The 12,755-nt window shown below is 48.0% G+C and overlaps 1 protein-coding gene across 1 annotated transcript in view; it reads right to left on the bottom strand.

Moving 5' to 3' along the window:
• LOC144691318 (NACHT, LRR and PYD domains-containing protein 3-like) overlaps positions 1-12,511 on the bottom strand; it is a 58,778-nt gene extending 46,267 nt beyond the window's left edge. The window contains exon 1 of the mRNA XM_078559320.1: positions 12,394-12,511. The gene's annotated coding sequence lies outside the window, so the exon portion shown is untranslated. The remainder of the gene's footprint in view (positions 1-12,393) is intronic.
• Positions 12,512-12,755: the final 244 nt, after the last annotated feature.

The following is a 12,755-nucleotide window of genomic DNA, read 5'->3' as shown; positions in this document are numbered from 1 at the left end:
ACTGGCTCCATCCTCCCCGGGTTACACACTGTCCGATCTCACTGGCTCCATCCTCCCCGGGTTACTCACTGTCCGATCTCACTGACTCCATCCTCCCCGGGTTACACACTGTCCGATCTCACTGGCTCCATCCTCCCCGGGTTACACACTGTCCGATCTCACTGGCTCCATCCTCCCCGGGTTACTCACTGTCCGATCTCACTGGCTCTCACCTCCCCGGATTACACACTGGACGATCTCACTGGCTCCATCCTCCCCGGCTTACACACTGTCCGATCTCACTGGCTCCATCCTCCCCGCGTTACACACTGTCCAATCTCTCCGTTTTCGTCCTCCCCGGGTTACACACTGTCCGATCTCACTGGCTCCATCCTCCCCGGGTTACTCACTGTCCGATCTCACTGGCTCCATCCTCCCCGGGTTACACACTGTCCGATCTCACTGGCTCCATCCGGCCCGGGTTACACACTGTCCGATCTCACTGGCTCCATTTTCCTAAATTATCTCCTGTCCCTTGATGTGGAATATGCAATAAGACGGTCTTCACTTCAAGGAAGTCTGAGTCAAGTGAAAAGGAATCTGGCCCGGATTGACTGGAATTGAGTACAGTAAATTAAGATTGTGTGACTTTTAAAGTGGAGGTCGACTTAGACACATCCCCACAAGAAAGAATGTAAGGACATTCAGGGTTAGATTTTCCGAGATGACTAAATATGTCGAAATTAAAATAAAATGGTATTCGATCAATGAAAAGTTCAATATACAATAGAGAAAAGATTTGAATACAAAATTGACAGGATAAAATTGAAAATAGCAATAAAGAATGTATTGGAACTTTTTTCTTCATTCATCACGGGATGTGGGCTTCGCTCACTGGGCCAGCATTTATTGACCATCCCTAGTTGGCCTTCAGAAGGTGTTGATGATCTGCCTTCTTGAACCACAGCAGCCAATGTGGTCTAGGTACACCCACAGTGCTGTCCAGAAGGGAGTCCCATGATTTTGAACCAATGACAGTGAAGGAATGGTGATTTTTTTTCCAAGTCAAGATGGTGAGTGGCTTGGAGGAGAACTTCCAGATGGTGGTCTTACCATCTATCTGCTGCCCTTGTCCTTCTAGGTGGTAGTGGTCGTGGGTTTGGAAGGTGCTGTCTAAGGAGCCTTGGTGAATTCCTGCAGTGCATCTTGTAGATGGAACACACTGCTGCTACTGTGCGTCGGTGGTGGAGGGAGTGAATGTTTGTGGATGCGGTGCCAATAAAGCAGACTGCTTTGTCCTGGACGGTGTCAAGCTTCTTCAATGTTGTAGGAGCTGCACTCATCCAGGCAAGTGGGGAGTATTCCATCACACTCCTGCCTTGTAGATGGTGGACAGACTTTGGGGAGTCATGAGGTGAGTTACTCATCGCACAGTTCCTAGCCTCTGAACTGCTCTTGTAGCCACAGTATTTATATGGCTGGTCCAGTTCAGTTTCTGGTCAATGGTAACCCCCAGGATGTTGATAGTTGGGAATTCAGTGATGGTCATGCAATTGAACATCAAGGGGCGATGGTCGGATATTCTCTTGTTGGAGATGGTCATTGCCTGACACTTATGCGGCGTGAATGTTACTTGCCACTTGTCAGCCCAAGCCTGGATATTGTCCAGGTCTTGCTGCATTTGGACATGGACTGGTTCAGTATCTGAGGACTCGCGAATGGTGCTGAACATTGTGCAAACATCAGCGAACATCCCCACTTCTGACCTTATCAGATCATTGATGAAGCAGCTGAAGATGATTGGGCCTGGGACACTACCCTGAGGAACTCCTGCAGTGAGGTCCTGGAGCTGAGATGACTCACCTCCAACAACCACAACGATCTTCCTTTGTGCTGGGTATGACTCCAACCAGCAGAGAGTTTTCCCCCTGATTCCCATTGACTGTAGTTTTTCAAGGGCTCCTTGATACTACACTCGGTCAAATGCTGCCTTGATGTCAAGGGCAGCAACTCTCACCTCAGCTCGGGAGTTCAGCTCTTTTGTCCATGTTTGAACCAAGGCCCGAACGAGGTCAGGAGCTGAGTGGCCCTGGCATAACCTAAACTGGGCATCAGTGAGCAGTTTATTGTAAGCAAGTGCCGCTTGATAGCCCTGTTGATGACCCCTTCTATTACTTTACTGATGATGGAGACTAGAGTGATGAGTCTGTAATTGGCTGGATTGGATTATTCCTGCTTTTTGTGTACAGGACATACCTGGGCAATTTTCCACATAGCCGGGTAGATGCCAGTGTTGTATCTGTACGGAACAACTTGGCTAGGGGCAGAGCAAGTTCTGGAGCACATGTCCTCAGTACTATTGCCGGAATGTTGTCAGGGCCCATAGCCTTTGCAATATCCAGTGCCTTCAGCCATTTCTTGATATCACGTGGAGTGATTCGAATTGGCTGAAGACTGGCATCTGTGATGCTGGGGACAACCAGAGGAAGCCGAGATGGATCATTCACTTGGCACTTCAGGCTGAAGATTGTTGCGAATGCTTCAGTCTTATCTTTTACACTGCTGTGCTGGGCTCCTCCATCATTGAGGATGGGGATATTTGTGGAGCCACCTCCTCCAGTGGGTTGTTTAATTGTCCACCACAATTCATGACTGGATGTGGCCGGATTGCAGAGATTAGATCTGATCCGTTGGTTGTGGGATAGCTTAGCCCTGTCTATCACTTGCTGCTTATGCTCTTTGGTACACAAGTAGTCCTGTGTTATCGCTTCACCAGGTTGACACCTCATTTTTAGGTATGCCTGGTGCTGCTCCTGGCATGCCCTCCTGCATTGAACCAGGGTTGATCCCCTGGCTTGATGGTAATGGAAGAGTGAGGGATATGCTGGGCCATGAGGTTACAGATTGTGGTCAAGTACAATTCTGCTGCTGCTGCTGATGGCCCACAGCGCCTCATGGGCGACCAGTCTTGAGTTGCTAGATCTGTTTGAAATCTATCCCATTTAGCACGGTGGTAGTGCCACACTGACTGTGCACTGGTCACTCCTACCGATACTGTCATGGACAGTTAGATCTGCGGCAGGCAGGTTGGTGAAGATGAGGTCAAGTATGTTTTTCCCTCTAGTTGGTTCCCTCACCACCTGCCGCAGACCCAGTCTAGCAGCTATGTCATTTAGGACTTGGCCAGCTCGGTCAGTAGTGGTGCTACCGAGCCGCTCTTGGTGATGGACATTGAAGTCCCCCACCCAGAGAACATTCTGCACCCTTGCCACTCTCAGTGCTTCCTCCAAGTGATGTTCAACATGGAGGGGCACATCAGCTGAGGGAGGGCGGTACGTGGTAATCAGCAGGAGGTTTCCTTCCCATGTTTTACATGATGCCATGAAACTTCATGGAGTCCGGAGTCGATGTTGAGGGCAACTCCCTGTCCACTGTATACCACTGTATACCACTGTGCTGCCACCTCTACTGGGCCTGTCTTGCCCGTGGGACAGGACATACCCAGGGATGGTGATGGTAGAGTCTGGGACATTATCTGTAAGGTATGATTCCGTGAGGATAACTATGTCAGGCTGTTAATTGAGTAGCCTGTGAGACAGCTCTCCCAACTATGGCACTAGCCCCCAGATGTTAGTAAGGACGACTTTGCCAGGTCGACAGGGCTGCGATTGCTGATGTTGTTTCCGGTTCCGAGGTCGATACCGGGTGGTCCGTCCGGTTTCTGTCTTTGTAGCGGTTTGTTACAACTTAGTGGCTTACATTTAAGAGTCAACAACATTGCCGTGGGTCTAGAGGTCTGGAGTGACATGTAGGCCAGACAGATTTCCTTCCCATAAGACCATAAGATATAGGAGCAGAAATTAGGCCATTCGGCCCATCGAGTCTGCTCCGCCATTCAATCATGGCTGATAAGTTTCCCAACTCCATTCACCCGACTTCTCCCCGTAACCTTTGATCCCCTTACCAATCAAGAACCTATCTATCTCAGTCTTAAATACACTCAATGACCTGGCCTCCACAGCCTTCTGTGGCAATGAATTCCATAGATTCACAACTCTCTGGCTAAAGAAGTTTCTCCTCATCTCTGTTCTAAAAGGTCTTCCCTTTACTCTGAGGCTGTGCCCTCGGGTCCTAGTCTCTCATACTAATGGAAACATCTTCCCCACGTCCACTCTATCCAGACATTTCAGTATTCTGTAGGTTTCAATCAGATCCCCCCTCATCCTTCTAAACTCCATCGAGTATAGATCCAGAGTCCTCAAACATTCCTCATATGTTAAGCCTTTCATTTCTGGGATAAGCTGGTTTAAGGGTGGGGTGGGGGGAAGACAGGTAAAGCTGGATAGAGGGCCAGTGATTGGTGGAGATTGCCAAAAGATGTCATAGACAAAACGACAAAGAGGTGTTCACAGTGGTGACATTAGCTAAGGAATGTGCTAATGGTGACATTAAGGGTAGAAAGCAGGACGAGCAAGGTACAGGTAGCCCTAGGGGGAAGGGATCCAAATAGGCTAAAATATAGAGATAAAACAATGGATAGGAATACATTTAAAAATAATAGAAATAGGTGGGAAAAGAAAAATATATATATGAATTATTGGAAAAGGGGGGATCGGAAATGGGGTGGGGATGGAGGAGAAAGTCCATAATCTAAAGTTTTTGAACTCAATATTCAGTCCGGAAGGTTGTAAAGTGCCTGGTCGGAAGATGAGGTGCTGTTCCTTCAGTTTGCATTGAGCTTCACTAGAACATTGCAGCAAGCCAAGGACGGACATGTGGGCATGACAGCAGGGTGGAGTGTTGAAATGACAAGCGACAGGGAGGTCTGGGTCACGCTTGCGGACACACCGAAGGTGTTCCGCATAGAAGTCACCCAGTCTGTGTTTGGTCTCTCCAATGTAGAGGAAACCGCATTGGGAGCAGCGAATGCAGTAGACTAAAATGAGGGAAGTGTAAGTGAAATGCTGCTTCACTTGAAAGGAGTATTTGGGCCCTTGGACGGTGAGGAGAGGGGAAGTGAAGGGGCAGGTGTTGCACCTTCTGCGGTTGCATGGGAAGGTGCTGTGGGAGGGGGTTGAGGTGTAGGGGGTGATGGAGGAATGGACCAGGGTGCCCAGAGGGATCGATCCCTGCGTAAAACCGCCAGGGGGGGTGAAGGGAAGATGTGTTTGGTGGTGGCATCATGCTGGAACTGGTGGAAATGGCGGAGGATGATCCTTTGAATGCGGAGGCTGGTGGGGTGATAAGTGAGGACAAGGGGGACACTATCATGTTTCTGGGAGGGAGAGGAAGGTGTGAGGGCGAATGCGCGGGAGGTGGGCCGGACACGGTTGAGGGCCCTGTCAACCACCGTGGGTGGAAAAAACCTCGGTTAAGTAAGAAGGAAGACATGTCAGAGGAACTGTTTCCCACATTTCTGTCTTCACCCCTTCCCCTGTCTCCCAGAACCCTGATAGGGTCCAACGTGTCCTCACTTTTCACCCCACCAGGATCCATATTCAAAGGATCAGCCCCCACTATTTTTGTCATCTCCAACATGAGGCCACCACAAAACACATCTTTTCCTCACCCCCTGTCAGCATTCCATAGGGAGCATTCCCTCCGTGACACTCTAGTCCACTCCTCCATCACCCCTCAAATCCTCATCGCCTTTCAATGGCACCTTCCCATGCAATTGCAGATGGTGCAACACCTCGTCATTTACTGCTTCCGTTCTCATGATCCAAGGCCCCAAACACTCCTTTCAGGAGAAAGGGCGTTTCACTTGCACCTCCTTCAATTTTGCCGACTGTATTCGCTGATCCCGAAGCAGTCTCCTCTATATTGGGGAGACTAAACGCAGAATGGGGGACCGATTTGCAGAACACCTTCACTCAGTCTGCAAGCATGACCCAGACCTTCCTGTTGCTTGCCAATTCAACACACCACCTTGCTCCCATGCCCACATGTCTGTCCATGGCTCCTGCAATGCTCCAGTGAAGCCCAAGGCAAACCGGAGGAACGGCACCTCATCTTTTGATTGGGTAATTTACGGCCTTTTGAAGTGAACATTAAGCACAACAACTTCAGACCATGAACTTTGTGCTAGTGAGTATAGGAATAGGAGATAGAAAGGATGAATGCGTGGCTGAAGAGATGGTGCAGGAGGGAGAGCTTTAGTTTCCGGAATTATTGGGTCTGTTTCTGGCGAAGTTGGGGCCTGTACAAGTCGGAGAGTTGCTCATGAACTGGAACAGGACAAACATCCTTCTGGGGGCTTTGTTAGTGCTGCTGGCAGGGACGGGGGGGCGCAGCTTTAAACTGATTTGGCAGGGGGATGGGATGCAGAGCGGAGGTACAGTAGGGGGTGATGCACAGCCAAATATAGAAGGGAAATGAATCAATCTGGAAGGGAGAACAAATATAGACCTGTTAAGGCACAAAGCTGGATTGCGTTTACTTTAACCCACGGAGTTTTACCAGTAAGGCAGGTTAATTGAGGACATTGATTAACACATAGGAATGTAATGTTGGTGCTATCAGAGAGAGATGGTTGAGGGGAGGACAGGGATGGCAGCTAAATATTACAGTGTATAGAATCTTCATGTGTGACAGGGCAGGGTGTAAAAGAGGAGTTGCCATTGCCCTATTGATCAAGGGTCAATTGCTGCAGTAAAGTGGGATGGTATCATAGAAGATTCCTCAAATGAAGCCATATGGGTAGAACTTAAAAAACAAAAAGGGGGGCAATCTCTTTGCTGGGATTGTACTTTAGGCCTCCAAACATTCAGGGGGAGAGAGAGGAGCAGATATGTAGGGAAATCTCAGTGAAGTGTAAAAGTAATAGGGTAATAATAGTAGGGGATTTCAAATTCCCCAATATTAATTGGGCTGCTCATGATGTGAATGGTGGAATTCTTAAAGTGCATCCAGGAGAGCTTTTTGAGCCAGCATGTAGAAAGTCCCACAAGAGAAGGGGTTGTCCTGGCCCTAATCTTAGGGAATGAAGCCGGGCAAGTGGGAGAAGTGTCAGTGGGGGAGCATTTCGTCGACAGTGACCACAACTCTGAAAATTAAAGTAGTTATGGAAAAGGACAAAGATGGGCTGGACAGAAAGTTACTGAACTGGGTGAAGGCCAGTTTCAATACGATCAGTCAGGATCCGGCCAAAGTGGAGTGGGAGCAGCTACTTGTATGAAAGTCTACATCAGAGCAGTGGGAGTCATTCAAAAAGGCAATAGTGAGAGTTCAGGGCCAACATGTTCCCCTGAAGGTGAAGGGTAGGACCAACAAGTCCAAGAAACCTGCATGCTTCATTGAATAAGTTTATAAAGGTGGCTTATGTCAGATACAGAGGGCTGAAAACAACAGAAGCCCTCGAGGAGTAGAGAAAGTGTGGGTGGGTGTGGGGTGGGGCGCAGGAATAATTAAATAATTAGCAGAGCAAAGCAGGGGCAAGATAAAACACGGGCGGACAAGATATAGGAAAATCCGAAGGCATTTTATAAATATATTAAGGGCAAGAGGATAACCAGGGGAAGAATAGAGCCCACTTGGGGCCAAAGTGGCAATCTGCGTGGAGCCAGAGAGTGAGGTTTTGAACGATTACTTTTCAGCCTTGTTCACTATGGAGAAGGACAATGTAGGTGTAGAAATCAGGGAAGGGCACTGTGATATGTTTGAAGAAATTAACATTGAAGAAAAAGGTATTAGTGGTTTTAGCGAGCTTAAAAGTAGATACATTCCCAGGCCCAGGTGAGATGTACCCAAGGCTGCTTTGTGAGGCAAGGCAGGAGATTGCAGGGGCTCTGGCACTAATTTTCAAATCCTCTCTGGCTACAAGAGAGGCTCCAGGGGGCTAGAGGACAGCGAATTTGGCACCATTATTCAAGAAGCATAGTATGGACAAACCAGGTAATGACAGGGCAGTGAGTCTAACATCAGTGGTAGGGAAACTATTGGAAAAAAATCTGAGGCACAGGATTAATTTCCACTCGCAGGGGCAGGGATTAATCTGGGATAGTCAGTATGGCTTTGTCAGGGGGAGATCATGTCTAACAAATTTGTTTGAATTTTTCGAGGAGGTGACTAGTTTTGTAGATGAGGGTAGTGAAGTTGATGTAGTCAACGTGGACTTAAGTAAGGTTTTTGACAAGGCTCCAGATGGGAGAATGGGCAAGAAAGTAAGAGTCCATTGGATCCAGGGCAATTTGGCAAATTGGATCCGAAATTGGCTTAGTGCCAGGAGGCAGAGTGTCAGGGTCAAAGGTTGTTTTTGCAATTGGAATCCTGTAACGAGTGATGTACTGCAGGGATCAGTTATGGGGCCCTTGCTGTTTGTTCTGTACATTAATGATTTAGACGTGAATATAGGAAGTATGATCAGTAAGTTTGAAGATGACGCGAAAATTGGTGGTGTTGTACATAGTGAGGAGGAAAGTCCTGTAATAGTGAGATATAGATGGGCTGGTAAGATGGCCAGAGCAGTGGCAAATGGAATTTAATCCTGAGAAGTGTGAGGTGATGCATTTTGGGAGGACTAACATGGCAAAGGAATACACAATGAATGGTAGGAGCCTAGGAAGTACAGAGGATCAGAGGGACCTTAGTGTACATGTCCAAAGATCCCTGAAGGTAGCAGCACAGGTAGATAAGGGGGATTAGAAGGCATATGGGATACTTGCCTTTATTAGCCGAGCCATAGAAAATAAGAAGAGGGCGGTAATGTTGGAGCTGTGTAAAACGCTAGTTAGACCACAGCTGGATTACTGTGTGCACTTCTGGTTGCCATAGGAAGGATGTGATTGCACTGGAGAGGGTGCAGACAAGATTCACCAGGGTGTTGCCTGGGCTGCAGCATTTCAGCTTTGGAGAGAGACTGGATAAGCTAGCCTTGTTTTCCTTAGAGCAGAGAAGGTTGAGGGGGGTCCTGATAGAGGTATACAAAATTGGAAGGACAGGCCCAGCAGAGGTGGTAGTACGGTGGTATACACAGTCAACAGGGAGTTGCCCTGGGATTCCTCAACATCATCTCCAGACACCATGAAGTCTCCTGGTCAAACGTGGGCAAGGAAACCTCCTGCTGAATTCCACGTACCGCCCTCCCTCAGCTGATGAATCAGTGCTTCCTCCATGTTGAACACCACTTGGAGGAACCACTGAGGGTGGAAAGGGTGCAAAATGTACTCTGGGAGGGAGACTTCAACGTCCATCACCAAGAGTGGCTCGGTTGCTCCCGACCGAGCTGGCCGAATACAAAAGGAAGTGACTGGCGGCAGACAGTTAAACAATTCACTGGAGGCTGCACAAATATCCCCATCCTCAAATGATGGGGAAGCCAAGCACATCAGTGCATAAGATAAGGCTGTAGCGTTTGCTACAATCTTCAGCCAGAAGTGGCGTGTGGATGATCCATCTCGGCCTCCTCCGGAGCTCCCCAGCATCACAGATGCCAGTCTACAGCCAATTTAATTCACTCCACGTGATATCAAGAAACGGCTGAAGGCACTGGATACAGCAAAGAATATGTACCCCGACAACATTCCGGCAATAATACTGGAGGCTTATGCTCCAGAACTTGCCCTGCCCCTAGCCAAGCTATTCCAATACAACTACAACGTTAGCATCAGCCCAGCTATTTGGAAAATTGCCCAGGCACATCCTGTACACAAAAATCAGGACAAATCCAACTCGGCCAATTACCTCCCCATCAGTCTACTCTCGATCAATAGTAAAGGAATGGAAGGGGTCAGCAACAGTGCTATCAAGCAGCACTTGCTTAGCAGTAACCTGCACAGTGATGCCCAGTTTGAGTTCCGCCAGGGCCACTCAACTCCTGACCTCATTACAGCCTTGATTCAAACATGGACAAAAGAGCTGAACTCGAGGTAAGGTGAAAGTGGTTTCCCTTGACATCAAGGCCACATTTGACAGTGTGTGACACCAAGGAGCCCTAGCAAAACAGGAGTCAATGGGAATCGGGGGAAAATCTCCACTGGTTGGAGTCATGCCTAGCACAAAGGAAGATGGTTGTGGTTGCTGGAGATCAGTCATCTCAGCTCCAGGACATCACTGCAGGAGTTCCTCAGGATAGTGTCCCCAGCCCAACCACCTTCAGCTGCTTCATCAATGACCTTCCTTCCATGATAAGGCCAGAAGTGGGGATGTTCGCTGATGATTGCATAATGTTCAGCACCATTCACGATAATGGAGCAGTCCACGACCAAATGCAGGAAGAGCAGGACAATATCCAGACTTGGGCTGACAAGTGGCAAGTAACACTCACACCACACAAGTGCCAGGAAATGACCATCTCCAACAAGAGAGAATCTAACCACTTGACGTTCAATGGCATTACAATCATGTAACCCCCACTATCAACGTCCTTGTGGGGCGGGGGAGGGGGGGGGTGGTTACCATTGACCAGAAACTGAACTGGACTAGCCATATAAATACAATGGCTACAAGAGCAGGTCAGAGGCTTGGAATCCTGTGATGCGTAACTCATCTTCTGATGCCTCAATGCCTGTCCACCATCTACAAGACATAAGTCAGGAGTGTGAAGGAATACTCCCCATTTGCCTGGATGAGTGCAGCTCCCAAGACACCCAAGAAGCTTGACACCATCCAGGACAAAGTAGCCCACTTGATTGGCACCACATCCAAAAAATATTCACTCCCTCCACCACTGACACACAGTGGCAGCTGTGTGTACCATCTACAAGGTGCACTGCAGGAATTCACCAAGGCTCCATGAACAGCATCTTCCAAGCACACAGTCATTGCCATCTAGATGGACAATGGCAGCAGATAGATGGGAACACCACCACCTGGAAGTTCCCCTCCAAGTCACTCACCATCCTGACTTGGAAATATATCACCATTCCTTCACTGTCACTGGGTCAAAATCCTGGAACTCGCTTCTTAACAGCACTGTGGGTGCACATATACCACATGGAATACAGCAGTTCAAGAAGGCAGCTCATCAGCACCTTCTCAAGGGAAATTAGGGATGGATAATAAATATTGGCCCAGCCAGCGAAGCCCACAACCCATGAATGAATGTTTAAAATGCCAGCGCTAACAGGAAACTGAACATCATCCTGGATGGCCAGAGTCTGAACAATTGCCACCTTTTCTATCTCGGCGTCATCCTTGACAGAAGTCTTACATACAAGCAGCACGTCATCAAGACAGCAGAAAAATAACCTGCAACAGGCTCACAGTAAACTGACAAGATGCTCATGGGGATCACAGGCCAACATCCTAAGGATCTCTCCTCTTGCGATCATGTACTCAAGTGCAGAATACTGCGGCCCATTAAGATACCAATCTGACCACAACAAATGTACCAATGTACATCATGCAGGACTCTTTGACCAAATCACCTCCCTTGGTTCCCTGCTCTGAACAGCAGCACCCCCGCCCCCACCGCCCCACACCATCAGAAGGATAATTGCAACAGGCAAGCAATTGGCAAAAGTCGAGTCTAACCCAGAATGCTCTAATTCAACAACTTCCTCAACCCACCAGCAGTATACCTTCCATCACGCCGTCCCATATGGTTCAACACACGACAGCGAGAAGTAACATCTGTGGACCCATGGCAGGAGGATTAGCGGGAGAAACCATACATCAGAAACCACTCTTGTTGTAGAGCCCACTGCTCATCCACCCAGCTTTGAGCTCCAACAGTGGGTCTCCTAAACCATTTCTAGACTGAACAATGATCTGTGCAGCACTCAACATTAGTGAGGTCGCCAAGACCATCCAGTGTGCTGTGGTGTGGTCCAAACAATGACTCGTATTTTTGAGGAGTGTCCACTGACTAAACAAGAAGGCGGCTAAAAGAACTCCGTCTAGCCACTAACAAAGCTATTGCTTGGCTCTATGATTATACAAACATTAAATAAATAAATTTAAAATCTTAGATGAATGACAGGTGATCTCATTGAAACATAGAAGAATCTGAAGGGGCATGACCGTGTAGACACTGAAAAGCTGTTTCCCATGGCTGGGAATCTAGAAGATGGGATACAGATTATTCAGGATTGAGATAAGGAGGAACTGATTCATTCAGAGTTGTGAATCTTTGGAATTCTCTACCCCAGAGATTGTGGATGCTTGTTTGATCTTGCATGGACAGCACTGGTTCATGAAGGAACCTCACCACCACCTTCTCAATTGGGGATGGGCAATAAAAATGCTGCCTAGACAGTGACACCCACATCCAATGAAATAATAAAAGGAAGGATATAAGGAACGGGTAGGAAAGCAGAGTTGAGGTAGAAGAGTCATTATGATCAGGCATAGTGCAGCAGACTCAAGAGGCCAAAGGGTCCACAGCTTATGTCCACAGCTACTTATGTTCCTGTGTTAAAATTACGGCATTGCCAGATCAGGAGGCAATGCAGTAACACACTAACAGAGACTTACAGTTCACTGCCCGGCAGACAGGAAGAAAAGACACTGATGTCTGTAGAGGAGCAGTCAGGGTCACAGCAGCAGTTGAGTTCACAGACTCTGCCAGTCAGGCCACAGGTACAAATGGGAACAGCTGGAACAAGAGAGAGAGAGAAATGTCTTACCACAGAGCACAGAAAGTATCAAAAACCATCTCCCTCCCATGTCTGAATCCACAATAATTTTCTTCTCCATTTCCCCATATCAATCTGCAAATTTATACTCCCATTGCTTTCTACTTATTCAATCACTGGTGCCAGATATGCTCTCAAACCTTTGAATTAAAAATAACACGGTGAATTTGTGGTCCAATTTTAATCGTGATGCAGGACCAA

The sequence above is a fragment of the Cetorhinus maximus genome, chromosome 16 (assembly GCF_964194155.1).
Source record: "Cetorhinus maximus chromosome 16, sCetMax3.hap1.1, whole genome shotgun sequence".
NCBI lineage: Eukaryota > Metazoa > Chordata > Chondrichthyes > Lamniformes > Cetorhinidae > Cetorhinus > Cetorhinus maximus.
Note: the sequence above shows the minus strand (reverse complement) of the source record. Positions and strands in the feature narration are given on the sequence as shown.